The sequence below is a fragment of the Protopterus annectens genome, chromosome 8.part0, assembly GCF_019279795.1.
Source record: "Protopterus annectens isolate FY-2018-M chromosome 8.part0, PAN1.0, whole genome shotgun sequence".
NCBI classification, from domain to species: Eukaryota; Metazoa; Chordata; order Ceratodontiformes; family Protopteridae; genus Protopterus; species Protopterus annectens.
In genome coordinates this window covers 30576220-30584474 of record NC_056741.1, presented here as the reverse complement: position 1 = coordinate 30584474, position 8255 = coordinate 30576220, and positions in this window count along the sequence as shown.

Sequence of the window (8255 nt, the reverse complement as noted above, 5' to 3'; positions counted from 1 at the left end):
TCTAAGTAGGTGATATGAGACAGAAAATAGCTGGAGTCATTTGAGTTTGTCTGTGTAGAACATGTGTTTAATGTCAAGGATCCTCATTGTGAGGTACTTCTGTGGCCTCTCCAAATGTTGAAGGTGTCTAGTTAGGTACATGCCAAATGGGCCATTATACTTGATGATTGGTCTAATGAGGGAAGAGTACACAGAGACAATGACCTCTTTCTTCCTGGATGCAAAACCCTTGGTAATGAGATGTGCCATATAAAAGGATTTCCTGACCACAGTGGCAGTGTGGCGGTTAAAGGACAGGTTACTGTCAACCTGTGTCCCCAGAGCTCTTATAATGCCTACAGTGTTCAGTGGGCACCCATCGATGTGGTACTTAGCGAACTGAGATTTTACCAAAGGGGCTGATGATGCATTTTGTGGTGTTAAGCTTCAGGCCATGATTTCCACACCAGTCAGTGGTCTCATTGAGGACTTTCTGTAGGATGTGTACATCACTTATGGAGTTAATGATGCCTCACAGCTTGCAGTTATCTATGGACTTGGTCAGCCAGAGTTCCTTTGTGTTGGCCTGGACTCCTGAGAAGTAGATGTTGAATAAGAGTGTATCCAGGAGTGATCCCTGTGGGACTCCACTCATGACTGGCTGGTAGTCTGACCTGGAGATCATTACTTTCACACTGTGTGTTCTATCTGTGAGCCAATTTGCGACTCCCTTAGTGATATAGATGTTGATGCTTAGTTTGGTGGGTTCATCAATAATTCCCGACTGAGGAATGGTATCAAGAGCCTTGGCCAGATTGATGTAGGCTGTATGCAGTGCCTTATTGTCATACACAGCCCTGATGACTGACTCAAAGAAGTCAACCAGGTTGATCAAGCATGATCTACCTTTCACAAAGCCAAACTGTATGGGGTTAGGAGATTACCTATATGTTTGTTGATCAGGTCTCTGATGGTGTGTTCCATAGCTGTGCATATCAGACTCTTCAGGCTAATGGGCTGATAATTCCCAGGGTCTGTACTTGCCACACCTTTATGGAGAGAGATGACTGTAGCAGTGTGCCATTTGGAGTGACAAAGCCTGAGGTGAGGCTGTGACTGAACAGGACACAAAGATGTAGTGGCAGGTATCTTTGTAGTTCATGTAGAACACAGCCACAGATCATTTTGGGTTACATGGAAGCTGTATTCTTGCCCACAGACAATGCAGGTGTAACCTGGGTGGCAGCAGTCCTGGGTGCCTGACATTCTTCTGGCATTCTGATTGTTCCCCTGGGGAGGAGAGAGGGGTAAAGCTGGCACCGAATGTGTTGGCAAGAATGTCGGCAATATCTGTTGGCTCAGTATAGGAGGTAGCATTGTGCAGTAACTCAGAGCACTTCCGGGTATTGCTGTGGAGGTCCTTGATATAACTATCAAAGGATTTGTGATTGTTGCCAGTGTCTGCTGCAATTCTGCCATCATAGCTGGCTTTAGATGATTTCATGAGGGATCTCAAGTTGTTGCCAAGGCTAATAAGGGAGTTTTACCACTCTTGGAACTCCACCTTTTTCTGCAACAGTTTCTTCCTTCTGTTGTACATGTTATTAATGGCAGGGGACCACCAGATTGACCTCCAGTGTTTGGAGGAGAGTGCCATGGTTCTGTTGGATATGGCTAGTTCCATGCATTGATGTACATGTTTGTACAGTGCATTTGTGTATGATTCAGCAGTCATGCAGGTATTTTCCATTGGCATGAGTGCTGTGAGGTTAGCCACCTTTGCCTTTAGGAGTCCAAAGTCATTTTGGAGAAGTTTTTCAAGGCGGTTACCTTTGCAGGGAGTGTGGGTGAGATGGTTGGATCTGACCAGGTAGGGATTGACTACTTTTGTCAAGCAATGGTCGCATATGTTAATAATCAACACAGGTCAAGGATGTTGCTTCCTCTACTGGGTGTCAGATTGTGCTGGTACAGGGCATTGGAACTGATGAATTCCAGGAAGCACTGCACCAGTGTATTGGTGTTTGAGTATCTTTCCCAGTTGATGGAGGGGTAATTGAACTCTCCTAGTATGAGTGTGTTTTGTTGGACCTTGATAGATTCCAGGGTGTTGAGGAATGTGGATTGAGAGTCTATGGACATGGATGGGGACCTGCAGCAGGCTATGACCTGGATTGCACTATTACCCAATGTCAGTTGTACCTGAAGTATTTCAGATGCATTATGCTGGGATACTACTCTGGAGGTGTGCATATCCATTATTAATATGGAGACACCACCGCCTTTGGAGCTGTGGTCCATGTTTTGGGGCTGACAGGTGTGGAATGAGTTATAGTCTGGTAGTGCAGGGGTGCTGTCTGCTGTTGTAAACCAGGTCTCCGTTACAGCACAAATGTCAATGTTCTCCATTTTGAGGGGTGCTTCGAGTGGTTGCATCTCGAAATGTAGATGTTTTGTGTTGAGCAGCATGACCCTCAGGTTGCATATATGTATATCTGTTATGGTGGTAATTTGATTTGGAACACCACCTAACCTGACACCAGACACTTAAGCCAATTGTTGAAGTCATTCATTTGTTGTTTGTACTCCTGTATCATTCTTGGTGACAGTAGTATACTGCTCAGGGCTACTGTCATACCTGCCTGGCCCACATAATCTGAGAGCTCCACCATGTCTCTTTTCATGTAGTCCAGGGAGGTGCATCTCAGGTCATTCATACACACACACACACACACACACACACACACACACACACACACACACACACGCACACATGGACAATGACAGAGTGATACTTGTGGAGTGACCTGACTGGGTGTGTTATGTGTTGGATTCTGGCACCTGATAGATAGCTGACTGTTACCTCCTCCATGTTCAACCTAGTGATTGGGACATTTGTGTGCCTCACTATTGAGTCACATATGATTACTATATTAGGCAAGGTGGTTAGCCTTAGGGGCTTAGGTTGAGGGGCACACTGTGTAGGTGATATATGTGTCCTGTGGTTTGTCCTGTGTTGTGTGGTCTAGTGGGTGTCTGTCTTGGTGGTCTCTGTTGTTTGGTTAAATGTCTATTGAGTGCCTCTGTGAAGGTGGGTATGTGTTTTTTGTTTGTATGTCATAGCTGTGATAGTGGGTGTTCTGGAAGGGTATATGTTCCATGTGGCATGGTGCAGGTGTTGACCCTTCTCCTCTTGACCATCCAGTCCAGTCTTCACTGGAGAGTGCATATATTCCAATTCAGTGATATAGGAGTATCTCTCACAAGTCTGAGTGTTGGAAGTTTAGAGGAGATAGTTGTCTGTGTACATGAGACAGTTGTAACAGTGCCTCAGAATGTCCAAGTGCACCAGATTAATGGGCAAAAGCACAGAGAACTGCACTTTAATCATGCCAGGAAGGGTGGTCATAACTACTAAGTACTGGAGCTAATTCTGTGAGGAATGGCTACTGCTGATGGCTCTCAGGTGTATTAGAATAATTGATCCAAAAACCTGATGATGTGCAAAGCTATTAGGCTATTTGAAGTGCAGGAGAGAAAGAACTAGCAAGATCTAAGGGAAACACTGAAGGCAGACTTTCTGGCACCTGTAATAGTTTACCTCAGCTGTGCAGTTATCAGCACCTTTGGCCAGTTACCAACCCAGTAAGCTCTGTAGCATGTACAATAACTGTGTAACACTATAGTACAAATAACTAGATAGGCAGGGGTTCTAATCTCAATACTGACAAGTGTGTGTGTGTATCTGTGTGGGAATCATATACTGTGTGGGTTATACCATACTGAGTTGTGTACCACCCTATAAACTTCCCATCACCCTACTTTACTAGACCTGCTGATGTCATTCACCTTAGAAGTACACTGGCACTAGGTGAAATCATGCAAGCTCCATGGCACATCTGATAACTGTGTAACACTATAGTAGAAATAACTAGATAAGAAGGGGTTATATTCTCAATGCTATGCTGGCAACTGTTTGTGTGTGTGTGTGTGTGTGTGTGTGTGTGTGTGTGTGTGTGTGTGTGTGTGTGTGAGTGTGTGAGAACCATATACTGTGTGGTTTATACCATTTTGAGTTGTGTACCACCTTGTAAACTTCCCATTACCCAACTTTACTAGGCCTGCTGATGTCATTCACCTCAGAAGTATGTTTGGACTAGGTGAAATCATGTAAGCTCTGCGGCACATCTGATAACTGTGTAACACTATAGTAGAAATAACTAGATAGGTAGGGCTTCTAATCTCAATACTGCCTACTGTTTTTGTGAGAATGATATATTGTGTGGGATAAACCATTTTGAGTTGTGTACCACCCTGTAAACTTCCCATCACCCTACTTTACTAGGCCTGCTGATGTAATTCACCTTTGAAGTAGCTTAGGAGTTGGTGAAATCACGTAAGCTCCATGGCGTGTCTGATAATTGTGTAATACTGTAGTAGTAATAACTAGATAGGTAGAAGTTCTAAACTCAATACTAAAAAGTTTGTGTGTGTGTGTGTGTGTGTGTGTGTGTGTGTGTGTGTGTGTGTGTGTGTGTGTGTGTGTGTCTTTGGGTGAAGATCATATCCTGTTTGGCTGATGCCATTTTCATGTGTGTACCATCCACGCCTATTTAACACCTCCCGATGGCATTACTTTATATAGTGTGGTAACAGCATCTGCCTCACATGCAGCATGTTAAACCATTGTGCATGCCATACCAGTCCTCTTTACAGATGTCATGGAATATTCAGATGTTTTCAGCCTATATGTGGTCTGTGTCCCTTAACAATGCCCATGTATGTGATATTGTTGCCAAATGAAAAAGGGAGCGGATTTGTAGAACTAAACTCCTTTAATGGTAAGCGCTTTCATTGGCAAAAGGTAAGCAAACTTCTTCAGACCATCTTGTATGCTTTTTGATGGTCTGAAGAAGTTGGCGTACCTTTTGCCAATGAAAGCGCTTACCAATAAAGGAGTTTAGTTCTACAAATCCGCTCTCTTTTTTGTTTTCACTAGTTTTGCTTTTTTTGTCAGTACGTATTGTTGCCAAATCAGCCACAGTGAGTGTAGTGACACACATGCAAGCATCAGGTATCATACCTGACTTAAGTATCATGCTGATACAATGTCTGCTACACTATCACTTGTCCAGGCTTGTAGGAGCAATACATGACTCCACATCCTATTTCTGGTGGGTTATCTCACCATCCATGAAGGCATTCAGAATATTACCTGTTGTAAGGGGTAGTGTGTTATGTCCCATGCATATAATCTATGTGGGGCATGTCATGTGGATGTAGTAGTACAGTGCATCAAAGTGGAAATGTATGTTTACTAATCTGTCTATTGCCAACTGTGTTTGTGTTACTGTATGTACATCCCCTGTGTCAGTCCTTACTCTGTGTATGCAAATAATATACCATTTTGTCTCCCTGTTCCACCCAGTGAACTCAGGAATACATACCATAAACCTGTCATACATAATATCATGCATGTCCTCATCAACTGCATCAGGGTTGAGTGTATGGGAAAGAAATGTCAGGGCCAATAGATACTGACAGGTGAATTTCTTGCAGTTAATGTAATGGCTACGCTTGTGAGGGACCTGCTAACAGTACTGCAGTAACCTGTTCTGCATGTATGAGCCTGTGGCACTACACAACACTGAGCTGACATGCCTGAAGGCTACCTGTCTGTGACAAGGGGTATGTATGCAAGGTCAAACTATCTGACAACATGTCCCTCACACACTGTTGCATGCATACACACCTGGTACATGTGCATATAAAGCTGTACCTTGCCTATGACATGGTTGGTGTACTCCCACTCTGCCATACTCCCTTTTATTAATGTCTACAGGGCCACAGCCTGCAGACACACAGACTGGAACACAAACAGAATACAGCATGTCAGACTACTTTCATTCAGTGGTACTAACAGCAATAATGCATCCTGGCTAGTAAGGTACATACACTTGTATGTATACCTATAACAAATGCAAGCAGACAGCACTTTACATAGTATTAAATAGCTACACTGTACTATATTCATCCTGTGCAACAGACCCATATTAGCATGTCCCTGCATCAATGGTATGGATGACAGGGATGTGGCACAGGTGTCATCATATGCACAGGGTGTGGTGTGGGTTTGCCAGAGGCCTAGGCTGGGCCATATGGTTGACATCATGTGTGTGTGTTTGGAGGGGTATCAGATAGTTGGGCTGTGCAAAGGTGCTGTGTGTGTCTGGAGGTGACCTGCCTGTAATACAGATGTGTGTGTGTGTATGTATGCACACGGTCACGCCATGTGGCTGCCCTACACAGGGGTATGTTGGGCAGCTGTGGACCATATATGGTAGGGTGTCCAGTTCACCATCTCCGGTCATGGACATGGGAACTGGTCCTGCCAGGGGTATCACTGACACCACTAGACCCATGGCCAAATGCAGTACTGCTTCCTGATGGTGACTGCTGCCTGCTGGATCCATGCCCCTGATGGGACTGTACAGGACCACATGCCCATGGCCTGCTCCGGTGTGATGTGAACAGCAACCCCTCTTTGGTAGTGCTGGTGTCACTGCCAATACAGGAGTGTGAAGGTGCATGGCCCCATAGACTCTCAGCTGTTGTTGGTGCTGACCAACATCCATGTGGCCAATGCCCATCTCCCACCACACGCTCTAGCACAGACATGCCACAGTCAAGGATTGTCAAGGTCTCACCTCACCATCTATTCATGACCTCAGTATTTTGACATGTGACCTCAACAAGGTCATGTATGTCACCACGTAAATCAGGAAGAGCTGCATCCACTACTATGAATATTTGTCTGGTGTGGCATTCACTACGTGCCTGTGTATCCATCTTCTTCTTCTTTCTGCTTTTCCAGGTTAGGGGTCACCACAGTGGATCACCTATCTGCTCATGATTGGCAGTGGAGTTTTACAGTGTTGAGTTGCCAGCCTGGCACCCAACCTTCCACAGAAGGTACACACATGCACACACTCACACCTAGGGCCAATTTAGAGTGTCCAATCCACCTACAGCATGTCTTTGGGATGTAGGAGGAAACTGGAGCACCCAGAGGAAATGCACACGAACACAGGGAGGACATGCAGACTCTGCACAAAAGGCACTCCAGCTGAGGATCGAACCAGAGAACCTCTTGCTGTGAGGTGGTAATGCTAACCACTGCACCACCGTGGCCACCCATGTGCCTGTGCAGCCATGACAGCCCAAAACATGTGTCTGGTGACTCCTGCTGTGGCACTTATGACAGCGGCTTGAAGAGCAGCAGTCCTCCTGTGAGCACCTCTGTGCATCCACCTGTGTGGGACCTCACCTGCACTCTGGCTGTGGCCAGTGTCTACACTCATACTTGCCATAGTCACCACACTAGCCTGTTCAATGCCACCACCTGCTGTCCATCATCTGTGGCCACTGATGACGGGGTATGTGTGGGCATTGTCACTGTGTGCAGGGATGGTGTGGACAAGAGTGAGATGACAACCAATGGCACAGATTCAGCCCCTGACAATCCCACCTGTACCTCACTATTCCTATCATCCTTATCAGAGTCTTCAGAGACAATGACATCAGTTTTCAAGTGGGAGAGACCCTGAACCCCATTGCCAGCTGTGAGGGGAAGACAACATATGTACATTAATGCCTGCACTTTGAGGTTGGCTGGTGCACACATGTACACACACACACACACACACACACACACACACACACACACACACACACACACACACACTCTCTCTCTTACAGGTGAGTTGGCATACATCTGTTACACAGACCACACATTACCCAAATGGTGACATGCATGACATCATGCATTGCAGCCAGCATTACTACATGTAACTTACAATATAGAGCTCTGGGATACGTGAGTAGTGTTAGTAGGTGATAGCCTTTCCCTAGCACAGACTGCACCCATGTACACATCATTGCTGTTCACCTGTATAGCACAGTGGCAAGTACTACAGACTATACCTCACAACTGTACAGATCCTCGCAGGCTGTCTAGCTGTCTGGCTCATATGTTTGTTCTGTTTCTCATAACCCCTGTTTTTCTCTGATACATATCTGGGATGATCTGAGGAGTGACATCACTGATTAATGACATACATTTGAGTGTCAGACCTCCAAACCAGCAGTAAATGTATGGTCACACAATTCTTATTACACCACAACCTTCTAAGCTTACAGTGGATAAGATAAGTGTACACAACATGTTCTTGTAATATATAAGATGAGACCACAATAATGCATTCAAATGTTACCCA